Raw genomic sequence first — 15,386 nt, 5'->3', positions numbered from 1 at the left:
CCTAACTAATATATTTACTTCAGGCATTTTAACAATAATTTCGTGTAGTAGTCATTTCACTTAATCCAAATTTACTACTCAGTAAGAATTATTGAAAGTCTTAATTAATTCCAAAGCTAGAAATATTTTAATCGTTTTCGAGCAATTTCGTTAAAACATGACGTTACGGAAAATTACAGGTCAAATGTATTGGATAGGAAGCAGTTGTTTGATTGAAGACATTCAAATGTGACTATAAATACCTTGAAATATTTTGTTAAAATGTGGCTTGTTTTTCACAAAAAAAAAAAACACGAATTGACAAAAATAAAAATCCGTATGCGCTGGATGGATATCCGTATCATACATGTGCCTGGAGTATTTTCATTAATCATCACCTGATAGATAAATAATTGTTTGTTTCAGTGTTGTTTCAGTCATCTTTTGGTACCTGTTCGGTTGTGTTCTATAATCAGATCAGTTTTTTATTAAGCAGCAAAAATAACAGCTGTATTCGGCTCTTGTGGATTTTACAAGGCAGGATTAAACTCGACGCTTGCACAACATGTGTGATCGGGGCCTGGCAAAATTAACTAGAGTCGAATACAACATCTTTGATAAAGTAGCCGTTATAATAAACCTTATAAAAACACTCAAATTGTGATATGTTATTTGAGTGTTTAAGTTAATTTGATGGATTTGCTGGATTTTACTTATATAATTTTTTCTCAGTGAATATTAAATTGGAGATAATTGGGTTAATATTCCAAATTTTAAAAAAGGTCTTCATGTTTAAGAAAATACATAGCTTCTACAGTCATGTTTATCGTATTTCAAACAACATCTGTTAGAGGTTCAACGGTATTTTTTACACAAATAAATGTGTCTCGTTTCTATATCTAAACGACTTTAGGAAAAAACGAGTATTCAACTGGAGCTTGATTACTGAGTAAATAGACATTTGCGGTTTACAGAAATAGACAATAAAGTGGCGTATACACAGCAGCTTTTCGTTCTAAAATAACTTATACATGCTACATATGAAATTGCCAGTTTGGAGGGATTAATTCCTGCAGATATGCGGAACTGTGATAAGAAACATTCTTTGCTCAACGATTGAGATTAATCAACTCTCAATTATTTCAATTCCATGCATTTTGTGTTAACGCCACATAATCCCTGTCTTACTTATTTAAAGGCGTACAAGCTACTTCTTTTCTTTCACACTTATGTAAGAGAACATGTAACAAAATGAATAGAAAGAATGCCATAGCTATTTTAAATGAACTGGAAAAAAGTAGATATGTTTCATTGTTACAGTTCGTCTCTTGCATCTACTTGTAATCTATTAGCTCAGCAGGAAAAAAAAACAAAATACTTAAAATCAGGAAGTTGCAGGTTGACATACTGGTTGAGGTGAAGAAAGATCGGATGAATGGAAAATATGTGTCCTTATTACAAAATATCTCTATCATCTACTTAGCTCAACAGGAAAAACCAAAATACTTAAAATCATTTTCTACATGGTGATTTATGTACCACGTCCAATCTCACTCGACGTCCACCTCTGATTGAAACTTCCTTCAGTCACTTGCAGAGAATATAAGAATTACATATACAGTAGCTGCTATACATGTATGTTAATACTGTTAGGGTTCGGCTAAGGAATCAAGCAACACTGTTAATGTTAACTTAACACCATACACCGTATGTATATAAAATGCAGTTGAAAAATATTTTTCATTGCACCGTATGCTCAATGCAATTTCTAAAGCGAGACGGAAATTTATTTTTTGTACAGAGGTTGTTGCTCTTGAGAAGTTAATTTAACCGCCTCGAGAGCCTAGTAGTAGAGCGTCCGCTTCGAGTGCGCGAAGATATTCGATCCACGGCCGCGTCATACTAAAGACGTGAATACTGGTACCAGTAGCTCCCTTGCTTGACGCTTAACATTAAAAGGGAAAATGGCTTCTCTTCTCTCATACCCTCATGGCGATGGATTCTATCAGGAATGAGTTGTCGATAGTGATTAGTATAAGTTGTAGAACTTGTTTCACAACCGATCCAAAATAAATTAGTATGAACTAGGTTAATTTACCATGAATTAAATGAGAAAGAAAATATTGTCTTTATAGCGAGGTATTTGCTCCTCAGAGGTGTCTTTATCAGAGATTATACTTTAACTTAAATGTTCTTGAGAAATAGCGTTAAATCCCATTAAAGATAAAATGTTTTCTTGCTGTTTTACACAGGTACTGGCGGGTTGATACATATAGCAAAGTAAATCATCTTTAATAGATTGTTGGCAATATTATGAGCAGTTGTTGTATGTTGAGTGTCACATTTATTGTTTTACATATATTTTATGCCTTAAAGGCAAAAGAAAAACGAACGCATATATTGGCGTGTAGAATTTACTTGTATGAGCGCCGCTAAAATGATATAATGATCTAGAACGCACTAGTAAATAATCTTGATAAATACTTAAGGTGGTACTTAATCAATATGAAAAACTTATATATACATACATACATTCAAAGGGCAATTATTTTGCTGAAAACAGACATATTTTGGATAAAAGTTTTGGGAAGTAGTAGTGCATTCTTAGGTGGCAATATGTCTCTGTAAATCATTACGCAGCCACAACTGATTTGCTTTTGATTCGTAAAATCATGGCAGTTTCTAAAAGTTTACATAACAGATCTAAGCATTGACCCTGTTAGCTTGAACGTTACCTTTTAAATTTTATAGCTTATTTGGCAGCGAAATAATTCTAGTTTAATATCGTATATTGTCTAGCAGACAATGACTTCCAACGGATTATGCTTTTCATTTCTATGTAATAGTTTATTTTCGCACAAGTTCATTTCTTCCTCTTTTATAGCATCATTATACTTTTCGTGATTTTGATTTGTAACTAGAATATTTAACAACAGAGGAAAATTATATGTTATTTTCGATAAAGTTTATGAGAGATTGACGTTGAAAATCCAGTAAACTAGAAATGTATTTTTTCTACATCTATCTACTGCTAAGCAAATGCAATTATCTGCTTATGATCAGTTTTATGAGTTTCATTTAAAATATAAAAAAAGCTTTATTCTACCACATGCAAAACAAACTCTATTAACGCATGATCAATTAACCAGAACGCAATGACTAACGTCAGGATTCCCTAACGGTTTTCGACGTCATCGACGTAACTTTGGCATCTTTTGAATTTTCTGTTGGCAGCGAAAGGGTTAAAGGATTATTCTAATCATTAAAATTCTGAAACTGAAGAATGGATTTTAAAAGTTTATTACAGCACGTCTTTGTCAAAGGCACATTTTAAAAAATATGTCGAGTTCAAGTTTATTCAAACGATAAAGAAACTGCTTTGTATAATATGTGCCAAAAAAAAAAGAGATTAGGATTGCTATCATATAAAACTTTCCAAAGGTGTTAATAATAAAACCAAGGCGTGTTGTCCCAATGGGAAGCCAGTAGATATAGGCAAAATTATGAGAAAGCTGTACTAAAATTAAAAGAAATACAAGTGTCAGCATAAAGTTTCTATTCAGTGACCAAGCAGTCACTGCAGCACCAAACAAAAAAGACCTTTTATTTTCTTAACAAAGATTGATAAAAAACAAAATTATTGAAGGTTAATGCATATATGGAAGGCTGATGCACCATTCTTATTGCCAAATATCTAATGCTAATCGCTTAATACAATATTCTTACTCATAATAAATGCAAAAATTTCAAATATCTAATGTTTATAATAGTGCTGAAAGATAGTGCTAATTGTCCTTTGATTTTATGAAATAAAGATCTGCATCATGTTTTATGAATCTGATTTGAAGCATCTTCTACCATGTCATGCCAGCATCGGACAATGCATGTTAGCATTCAACTTTGTATGGAGGGCCAGTTCATCATGCTAATTGCCAAATGTCAATTTTAATGCTAAATGCCAATAACTTTACGCTAAATACATAATTATTATTCAATGCTAAATGACATTTTTATTATATTATATCTCATTTAGCATTTTGCAATTAGCAGGGCGCACCTACCTTCCACAGTATTGTTTTGTCATCGCATTTGACAATTATGACTCCATGTTTAAGATCTAGCATCTGGCATTAAATATTTTGCATTTGGCATGTGGCATTTTTCAAATGAAAGGGCGGAGTTATAATGTTAACTCCTAATGCTATATATTTTAATATGCGAAATATCAAATGCTTACTTGTATTTAGAGTATTAAACATTTTTAACGTTAAAATGAAGCTAACAGTTACACTAATTGCAATAGACTTTAAATGCGAACATCATGAATCCTGGCAAGACTGTGCAGATGCGCAGGCTTGTCTGGATCCATGCTGGTCACAAAGCCACTATGTTGGTTTTCTCATGGCGTGGCTCATATTTTTCACAAATCAATTAATTTTTATTTCAAAACATCTGACTGTGCTAAAGATTAAAAGTATGGGGTTTTCTTGACTTGTATAGTAGTAACTAACTGGATCCGAGTTAACTAAGGAATATTATATAAGTATGCAACATGCGTAATTTGCACAAATAAAAAAAAAGAATTAGTATATGTTACTTTAAGACGATTCTATCTTCTGCAGAAATACCAATTTTGATGTAAAAAAATGTGTTATCATGTATTTACATATAGATTTTTAAAGCTAAAATTCCTCAGAAAAGCTAATCATAGACCTTTTAACTAACAGAATACAGGATAACAAGAAATGAAAGTATTCTGTCAGAATATTCTCAGAGCAAGATTGCAGATTTATGTGCCTGTACTTGTGTTTCACTGCCCTTCAAATACAAAACTTCAATATGCATTATTCAGCCCCTGAACCTGGATTATATTCATTCATGCACAAAGAGGTGATACCACTATATTATATGTGCATTCCGTCTATTCATGTTCAAGATTTAAACATGTTAAACACAAATATCGCCAAAGCTAACTTTTTCCGCTACCAGTTCAGGAAAAATCACATCTGTTCTACTTCTTTATTGTTCAATTACAGTTTAATTCATTGTAAGTTATGCCCATTTTATGACAAGCCATAGGAATGTGTATCTTTCAGATTTTCCGATCTAACTGCAAGTACCAATACACAGAAATGAAAATTCATTTCTGGTAAAATTTCAATTCAGCTGACCCCCGCAGTTGTAAATCCAAGCTACCAGATGGTCTCAATAAATTGCATAAACATGTGGCAGTAAACAGTTAGGCTGTGGTCAGTTCTTGACATTGATTGATAACAAACCTAAAAAGAGGTTTGTGAATTTTCGGATTGTACTAGACTATGATATTGGACATAGGATATAGACTGGCTCAGTTCACTACATTCAATCATAAAAATGTAAAAAGATATATCATAGTCTAGGAGCTAGTCTACTGATAATTATGTGTCTGGTATATAATATTTGTTTCTTTTTTCTATCAACAAATGAGAGGATCTCGTGTTCTAACCATTCATTTCGTGTCTGTTACATTTAAAATGCTTTGTCTTCGGCTTTATTGAAGACTAGTGCTTTATTGAAGACTTGTTAATGACGAATTTCCTAGTTGTAATGTGTGTCTGGGACTTAACAAGGCTTGTACTGGGACAATGAATCTTCTGTAGGAATATCTGGGGCATTCGGGGAATTCTGCCGTCTCAAACTTAAAAACATAACTTTTTCCTCCTAAATTTGATCCCAAGTTCGTAAAATATTCTCTAACGGGCTTTAAAACAGTGGCATGCACATTAGGATAAAATTACTTGTCAAACTTTACTTGACAGATAACATCATTCCCTGTTTAAACTAAATATGTCGGCATTTTTTTTTTATGACACGGTAGAACATGAGTCTTTTCCTTCACGGAACATATAAAAGTACTTCCATTAAATCTGAAAATTGGCGTCTATTAAAGGAAATGAATGGCTGTCACATACTACAATATGTAAGCTACAGTGTAATACTTTGAACTCCATAACTATCGACCCCCATTGTTCGGGAAAGCGTGCCTATACAAAAAACGATGAAACCTCTGTAAACTGTCTCCTAATTGAATACAATGTGAGGATCCATTAATGATTAAAGGGTAGTATTGCCTGTGTTGTCTATGCATCAGTGAAACACTATACAAATGGATATTTGTTTTTACAGGAACATCACTCAACCACACAATTCAAGCTTTTTCTCCCTCGAAATGAGAAAATTGCTTCATTCAGAGGATAGTCAAAATGTCTCTTTCTTGTTCTCATATGGGACAACCTTTTTCATTTGCGTGTAGAGAATCTGCATAGGACAGACTTTATCAAACCAGAATATGTTTATATATGTCGCTAAGGACACATAATGAAATACCGTCTTTTAATTATTTTGTCTTTTATTAGATAAAATGATATATTCTCTGTTTTCACCAATGTACAATAAAAGCAGACGTTCTGTTTTCATGACTGTTTGAATGTTTAAAGTATTAAAAAAATCGCCAAAAACAAAAGTTATTAATGTTTCATCGCATGGTATAATTAAATGCCTTATAACCCGTCCAAATTGGGGTAAAACCTGTGCCTGAAACGCAGGGAATAGCTAGTTACTGTTGGCTGAGTGGAACCCATAAGTTAACAATTTTATTTTTCTTAGGTTGTTTTTATTACATTTATAGGAAGATCATTATGGAAACAATTTCCTTCCTTAAATTGGCCTACAATGAAAAGGTTATATTTAAACACCAGCAATTTCTTCTGAAAATACTCAATACCATATACTCAAAACTGGATAGGAAATAAATTACTTAAACTGCATCTGGAAGATTCATTAAAATAAAAGTATTTCCTATAACCTCCTATAACCGAAAAAAAAATACGAAAGGTTACAAATATTTTTTTCTTGATAATGAAATCCTTGATAAGCCTTTTTAATAAAGTAAAAAAAAAATACGTGAGCGAATAATTTTCACAAATGTAAATATATACAAAATAACAAATGAATTTATTCAATATTCTGTAGCATTTGCATCGTTCCCTAAAATTTAAGATTCATTCTTAATCATTTTTTATACTTATAATTGCACAAACGTAGACAACTTAGAGAAATTGTATACAACAATTTTTAATGCATGAATTTTATGTTTTTGTTTTATTGTTTAGCGTTTACCTTATTTTAAACACGCTTTGCGTTACTGTATGTATAAAATGGACACTTATTTTATTTTATGTCTTAATTATAATAGAATTTCTGGCAAAAATGTGATGAATGCGGTGATAATTTTCTCTTAGGGACATGTAGGGTTACTGTTGCAATGTAATAAGTGTTACACAATCGCACATAGCATGAATAATTTACAGAAAAAGGTGACAGAGACCGTGTGTCGCACAGATGTCCTCCTTAATTACATGAATTATTAAAGACACAAGCGACATAAATGTTCTTTATGACACAAGCGACATGATGTTTGTCCCACGTCTTTATGAAATACTGAGGAGGAAAACGGAAAGTAATTTGAAGTGACCTTGTTCGAACGAAGTTGTAGAGATATAATACAAGTTTCTTGTAATGATTTCACAGAAGCACTTCATTTCAAAATTCAAGAATAAATTAACTTTTCTTTCAGTCAACTACTTTGCATAAAAATACAATTTTAGTCAAGACAGCACAAGAAACAATTCACCTAGTACAGAATTATTAATACATACGTAGGAGAAAGCTTTGCCTTGTAATCTATATTCCAATAATATACTCCATAAAACTGTGTTTCACAAAGTATTTGTCATTAATGTAGCATGTTTATTTCGTTCTAATTGAATAAAATTTCCTTAACGGCCTATACACTTGCCACAAAACGGGATAAAAACTGTATAAAAACACAACTGAAAACATGATTACCAGTTAATCAAGCTCCCGCATTTTAAGCCATTTTTTCCACAGATAATGTTTTAACATGCGCACGAATTTAGATAAGAGAATGCATCTGAATGAAAACTGTTTTTTCTGATGCATGATACTGTCTGTTTCAAGTTACAACAAATAAAAAAGGTTATCTTTTAAAATGATGAACAGTAGTACATTATCAGTTAAAAATAAATACGACTTTACGCAGTAACAAGATAAATAATAAAAATGCAACGCAACAGAAAGGAAAGGTCGTAAACTGTTAAGTGAGTGAGTGAGTTGGGTTTTACGGCGAATCGACACAAAATGGTCATATATCGCCGAGGGTAGATCGTTAAGGTTAGATTCAGTTTGAGAATTAAGATATATAGTCTTTACGCTCTATTTTGCTATATCGTTTGACTTTTATCTAAGGTATAGATAGTATTCGCATGTTTTAAATTCGAAAAGATAAAAATTCTTGTCACATTTAGAAACATGATAAAAATGTAAACAAAAAGAACATGTATAAGAATACTTCAGTGGTCTGTTCTGAATTACACAAACTTTATGTTTTGGGTGTAGAACTGTTAAACATGTACTAAACAGCAGACATGTTTTATTATTATTATTATTATTATTATTATCATTATTTTTATTATTTTTTTATTATTATTATCATCATCATTATCATTTTAAGACAAAAATAAGACTCTGAGAGGCACTTACAACATTTCAGATGAATTTGACAGTGAACCTTCAATTATCAAACAAATTTTTAGAATTTATACTAAGTGTTGGAACTAAAATACACTTATCAGAACAGATAAGAACAGTTTTTTTTTATCATGATATGTACTACCTGATAAATTCCTTAGAACAGTATAATGTTCTATCAAGACACGCAACAACATTAAAATTATACATACAAATATGTTACATTTTAGCGTCAAGTCCTGCAGAATTTTTCACAAAATGGTTGCATCAGTTAGATAGTTCCATTTTCGAATTAGTTTCTGACATTTAGAAGATAAAACTTTTATATTATTTGTAATAAATATTTAATCCCAATTATTCAGAAGCAAAATATAAGCGCTATAAAATATGGTTGAACCGCTTGATATTTTAATAAAAGGACAAAGTACGTAACATTTACAAGTACGTACCATTGAGAAACAGCAAGCCTTTTGAAGTATTCCAAATTAATTCCAGCCACAGTATTAAATTCTACTTAAGCGGAAAATTCGCAACAAAACGGTGTGCATTTTATCAATAATGGCGATTTAAGATTCAGCAGTTTGCCACACGTAAACTCTTACAAATGCCAGCAAAGTGAACAGCATGCCTTGATATTCATACACTTGATACCAAATATCGACAATTATCCGTTATTAATAGAGGTATTGAAGTCTCACAAAGTCCGGATGCTGTACATTATATGCTTAGTATTGTCCTCAGTGCACTTTTCTAGATCACGTGCCCTTTTGAAATTGAAAGTTTTGAGCGATATTCCGATTGTACATTATTCAAAGGCATGTTTTATTTTAATAATATTGCTTTGCTAAAGTGTTCAATATTTGTTCATTTCTTCTGTGCTTTTATGTCTTTGAAAGATCTGTTGATTTATTCCTGGAAGGCAAATTTTGAAGATTGAATTTTACGTCTTATAAGAACCCCCTGCCATGTAAACAGTGTAGATATAATACGTAGATCGGTAACGTAATGCAATAAATTAAAGGCTTCTGTTTTCTCTCAATCAATTTGTCATCCTGGGTAAAACAATTGACACATTTTTGGGGGTTTGGTGTTTCATTCAGAAGTTTTTAACGAACATTAGTGCATGAAAATTTCTCCTTTTTTGCCCTATTTTATTTTGTTCTGTTCCATTAATTGTTTTATTCATACCAATGTGTTCATTTCATACTTCTTTGTATAAATAAATACCCTGTTAAAATGTATTCATAACTGACTGACAATAGATTTGAAGAACAAAAAGATAGTGGATTATAATTAATGTATCTCTGACCTTTCTTAATAAGTAATCAACAAAAATGTAAACTCTCTTAAACATATTTTAAAGTAATAAAGCATTTGATTGGTTAATACTGTTTCATTTGTCTAAGTGTAGTCAGTGAATTATAAAACTTCCATTTAATTTAAAAGTTACATCAGTACAAGTAAGTTAACAAGAATTGTTTTAGCAATAAGTGCGACCATTCTTTAAAAGGAAACGTTTGAAAATTGAAAATATTGGGATAAAAGTTCCCGAATTTTAATGTTAAACTAAAAAGGCAATATTCTGTCAAAAAAGTCAGGACAAATCTAAACAAATACCTACCTGTGAGAGTAATGTATCCAAAGTTTATCTGCTTCTTGTGTTATGAAAGTGTTTCATTAGGAATTTCTCGAATCAAGCACGTAGTAAGAAAACGTCACTTTCAATGGATATATAAACACATATACATTAAATAATAAAATCTTTATGAAGATCCTATGAGTATTTATGTTAACAATCCTTCCTTTTAAGCAAGTGTTTTATCCCGTAGCAGTCCGCCTAATAATAAAGAGCGGTCTGATATTATTGGTCCAATCAAAATGATTGTTCAATGTATTAGTATCTGAGAGAAATATATTTAAAAATTATGTAAACGGCTAGACTCCAAATAAAAATTCCGCTGTTTAAGAATATTTTCTATCCGTATCTAAAAACACCAGTATTTGTTTGCTAATAAAATGTGTTCTCTACTTTTCTAAGCTACAAGAACTATTTGTGACTCTTATATGATACTGAGGCAGCATCCGTTACTTTACCGCCTTAACACAAGCAGTCAACGCCGATCAATGACAAAGAGGCGGTATGATTGCTTATAACCAAATTGACCATTTGTTGTAAATATTGATATAATTATTGTTACATTAGTTCATTAAACATTAAGCACATTTGTTCACCCGAGGGAACTATCTTTAGGACAATATAAATAAAAGTCGGGTCTCTATCGTGGAAACAGAATATTGAACAATGTGTGCGTCAAGAGGGTCTAATTGACATAAAAATTGATTTTTGTTTTGAAAATGCTTTCGCTTAGTCGCTAGAAGAAACAAATTATGTAGAAAATGTAAACAAGCAATAAAAGTATCTCAACATAGAATTTAACACTAGTTACACTCCCTTTCACTCCAAACAAATTCAACACGTGTTTAATTCAACATGATATAATTTGCTTGCGAGGAAGCGCCTACATTTCCTGTTGATTATGAACTTCTTCATAGAAAATTAATTTTTGAAGGACAACATTCTTTGATGTAATAACACATTAAATAAGAAAGTTACAGTCTGCGAAAATGCTGTGTCCCGTCAGTGTTCTGCCGACAAATATTACTATGACTCTAGATGAAGATACAGATAACGATTTCATGAAAAATTTAAATGAGTTTTTATTTTTTTGCATACCCCCTAGAAATGACTGAATCCATGTACAGTACTCGTGGAATAAAAGACATTACATCATTCTGGAGAAATGACCCAATTATATACGTATTACAAGCTAGATATGTACTAAGTATCGTGATTGTCAAAGGGAGACAAGTGGATTTAATTTGTGCTCTATTGGATTTTATAGTAAGTTTAGACGACAGTCGCAGTATATTACACATAAATTCCTTTTAGTATCCTGTATTCAATAGGTCAGAAATCTTTTGCGACCTAGAAAGAAGCAAATGTGAACCAATTTCTACATTTTATAATGCCATAGTAAACACAAAACTTACATAAAATCAAAATAGCTAATTCTGTGGGGCAAAAAAAAAAATGTCAAAATGTTGAATCTAATAATTGGGGGTATTTTCCTATTAATCAGAATTAAAAGAAAAACACTACAATATAAGAAATCCTTAATATTGTAAATATTCCAAATAACTGATGGTTTTTTAACCTCTTACGGTCTCTAAATTAATAAGATAAGATAAAAAGATAGTAGAAAAATATTGATGCAATGCGCTAAATTTATACAGTAACAACAATGATATTTATAAAATGCGCAGCTCAAAGAGGAAAACAATCCTACTGCAAAGTTGCGAAGACAGCAACACGTTTTTATTCTACAATATCGGGAAAAAATTTTGATTTCCTCTCAGTGCGGCGAAAATTCATCACGCTCTATTCATAATTCCGTGGGCTTGTTTTAGCCAGAAAGTCCCAAAGGAGCCTGTCTATATTAATTGCATTTTGAATCGACGTAAATTACTTTTGATGGTCGCACAATGGTTTGTATCAAAGCGTCGCCGACAAATTATTGTTTGTCTGTAAAGCACACATGTGGCCCGGACGTTTGGTAAGGGTACAAAACATCACAACAAAATTTTCCATGGAAAAAAGGCCACGTACGACTCTCGCGAGACGAGATTTCAATTCCGAGAAAAAAATGTAATAATGATTGATAACGGAATTTTGTCCTAGGAAATTATATATTTTGTAAGGCGAAAATCATCAAAAGGATATGTTTATGGAAGACTGTTGCAATGTAAATCTCGCGAGATTTGCGATTTAGAAATTGAGAGGATTGATTAAGTGTGAGCTTTTGTATTTGATCAAATGATGTAATGAAATATATTGATTCGAATTTACGCTGAAGATAAATAAAATAACTGTCCTGTCAGTAACAATTTAGTTCTCCTTGAGTCATATACATTTTTATACGTAATATATTTTTCTTGATTGCTGTGAACATCAATATTTAGCCCTTACTCACCTCTGTAGTTTAATTAAAGAACGGCACGACATGTAATTTTAAGTCAGTGCAACAAAGTGTGGTTCTTATAATTTCATTCAAAAAATGGCGTGCAATGTGAATTTAACATTCCACATTTAATTTAATCATCGCCTATATTATTTTTTTCAAGTGAAACACTACATAATATAAAAAACATACAATTTGAACATTATATATAATAATTATATAGGTATTAAAAGAAGTCAAAACTACGATAACTGTTTTATAACAAGTCACTTTATTTTCCACCAATTAACGTTTCGGCTACATTAGCCTTCTTCAGGGTTCAAAGTAAACATTTCCTCTATCATAACAATTGAAACTTTTCTGTCTTATATTATATACATAATGTTTGTTAAAATACAAAAGTTTAACATATCTAATTTCATACCTAAACGTTACATTTTTCGATGTCGTTTGTGTTGTATATTTGCTAGAAACAATGTAAATTGTTTAACCATTAGCCGATTCCGCCTTTGCGACCAGTGCAGACCATGAAGACTGTTCGCTATTCGGTCGTTTCATTGAACACCCCTTTGACAAATAATAATTGATATTGCCTAAAGTGAATGACGGACCAGTCCATTTAAAAATTTAGCAGGATAAAGGTTAGTCCAATAAACTATTCGTATTCGTATTAGTGTTATCATTTCAAATTATCGCCGGAATTTTTTATAAGCGTGGCAACAATTGTGTTGATCGTCATAATCGCATACCATACAGTCACGTGGTCCGATTTTATAACACTATGAAAAGGTGACCATCTGTTTGACGGAAAATCTTATTTACTTCTAATTGGAAGCCACTAGCCCAAGGGTATAAGAAAAAGGTCTCAAAACAATCTCATGTTTATTCTAGCATGCATAATTTCCAATACATTTTCAAAGTATTGATCAACATTGTGTTGTTTTTTTTTTTCCAGATTTTTAGCATGTGCATGTACAGCGATAAACAGACCGTATGAAATTATACAATATTAAGGGCGGGTTGTCAGGTTTGGTAAATAAATAATAGATTAGTGAAAATGTATAAATGCGTGTCATCATTTCTAACGTATGCAGTCCTACATACCCAAACAATTTCGTGACACGTCTGGTCATTTCACACCACCATATCTACTTGTTTGCATTCAGTTATATTTTTCGATTGGGTTAACTGCTGTTTTAGTGTTTCATTTTCGTACATAGGATAAACAACGCGTAGAATAATTCCTTCAATGACTCTGCAGACGCATATCTTCTTAGTCGTGTTTGGATATATAGAAATATGGTTCTGCTATATACTATTTCTTAAATGATGACGGCGTCATAATACATTATGTCGCAAAACAACAGACGAACGAAAGAACATACAGATTACAATCTGAGTTACATAACATAATAATTAGTGCAGCAAGTGTAATGAATTATTTCTCTCATATATTCTGGCTTGATTTTTCTAGGCTCTGATTATGTCTTGAGAAGAAAAGGGACCGTGGGCCTTTCATTTCGGCAACCTGCAGTAACCGGACCGCGGTCTCGTGACTCAAACAAACTTAGCTCTTAATCGTATGAAAGGAAGCAGACGATATCGGCTATTTATTGTCGATGCATATTACTGGGGTTGTAACTGAACCTCCGCGAGGTGTTAGGCATTTATCATTCTTACCCCACATATTTCCGTGGAACGTCACTAACAAACCCTTTAATTGATTTGTTTTATCTACCACTTATTTTTAGCCGAGAACGACATGAAAATCTACTGATATAGGCGTCACACGTTACATAATCATTATTCCTAAGCAACTAAAAGTTTCCAGCTCTTCGCGTGCATGCCTCCAGTAAGCGCAAAACAGTCATTTTAACGCCTCCTTAGAGATTGCATACAAATACACTTTAAAGGTATCAAATGTTCGCCTCCTCTCCTAAAACACCAAATCCTGGATCTGCCCCTGTACTAAATGAACATAGATGTGTTGAAATGAATTTGAAAGTGATAGATACGATGTACATTTATATGCATGCTATTTTTTTCCTCGTCTGTTCAGGCGTATAGAGGGACGCAACATTTGAAGTTTCCGAAGTCAAAGAAAACCCCACGCAGGTTGTGTGAGTATCAATTAATAACCACCAATGACCAAATACAGATCTTACTACTTACATAAAGTGCTACTCATAAAGGCGTGTACTGGCATGATAATCAGACGAACTACAATACAGAGCGCCATTTCCTAGACATATTTCGGAAAAAAATCGAACAGCGCACAATCACCCGCATCGTGGCCTAGCGTGCAACACTACGCCCCTCATAATTAAGGATAAAATGATACTTTTTGCGCGTTTAGAAAGGTATAACCTATATTGCGGCTTTGTAAAAATCCATGAATCGCGCTAGATTAGATTATTTATTCCAGTTTTATTTTTTAAAAGCCTCATAGATACAGATCCTGCAATACACTGGTTTACATCATGCAAATATCTTCGTTGATTTGTGAAACAAGAAGTTCAACAATAGCGTGCTTTTCAATCTCGGTTTTATTTTCAAGAATGTAAGATTAGGTAGCACTTACAAAGCTGAATCGATTATGAAATATCAGTCGTAAATTTACTGATTACAAACTAAAAAAAAATATTGGTGTAATTTTCTGCTTATTTAAGCTTAATTCTGGAAAGTAAAGATGTACGTTCACAAATAACTGAATAAATTCCAAGTAACCTCTCACGATGCCAATAAATGTCATTTTTTGTTAATGCATATGCTGATTGGAGAATAATGCGCATCGGCTTG

The 15,386-nt window shown here is 32.2% G+C and overlaps 1 protein-coding gene across 4 annotated transcripts in view; it reads right to left on the bottom strand.

Moving 5' to 3' along the window:
- The window catches only part of LOC123533162 (uncharacterized), a 54,827-nt gene extending 44,135 nt beyond the window's left edge, over nt 1-10,692 (bottom strand). The window contains exon 1 of one of the 4 annotated variants that reach the window (XM_053519355.1): nt 10,190-10,692. The gene's annotated coding sequence lies outside the window, so the exon portion shown is untranslated. Of the gene's footprint in view, nt 1-7,672; nt 7,859-9,017; nt 9,296-10,189 lie in introns of those variants that run through there. The other 3 variants (XM_053519358.1, XM_053519359.1, XM_053519356.1) reach the window with 3 other exon arrangements.
- Nucleotides 10,693-15,386: the final 4,694 nt, after the last annotated feature.

Source organism: Mercenaria mercenaria, chromosome 12 (assembly GCF_021730395.1).
Source record: "Mercenaria mercenaria strain notata chromosome 12, MADL_Memer_1, whole genome shotgun sequence".
Classification (NCBI taxonomy): Eukaryota; Metazoa; Mollusca; class Bivalvia; order Venerida; family Veneridae; genus Mercenaria; species Mercenaria mercenaria.
This window is presented reverse-complemented; position numbering and strand designations above follow the sequence as displayed.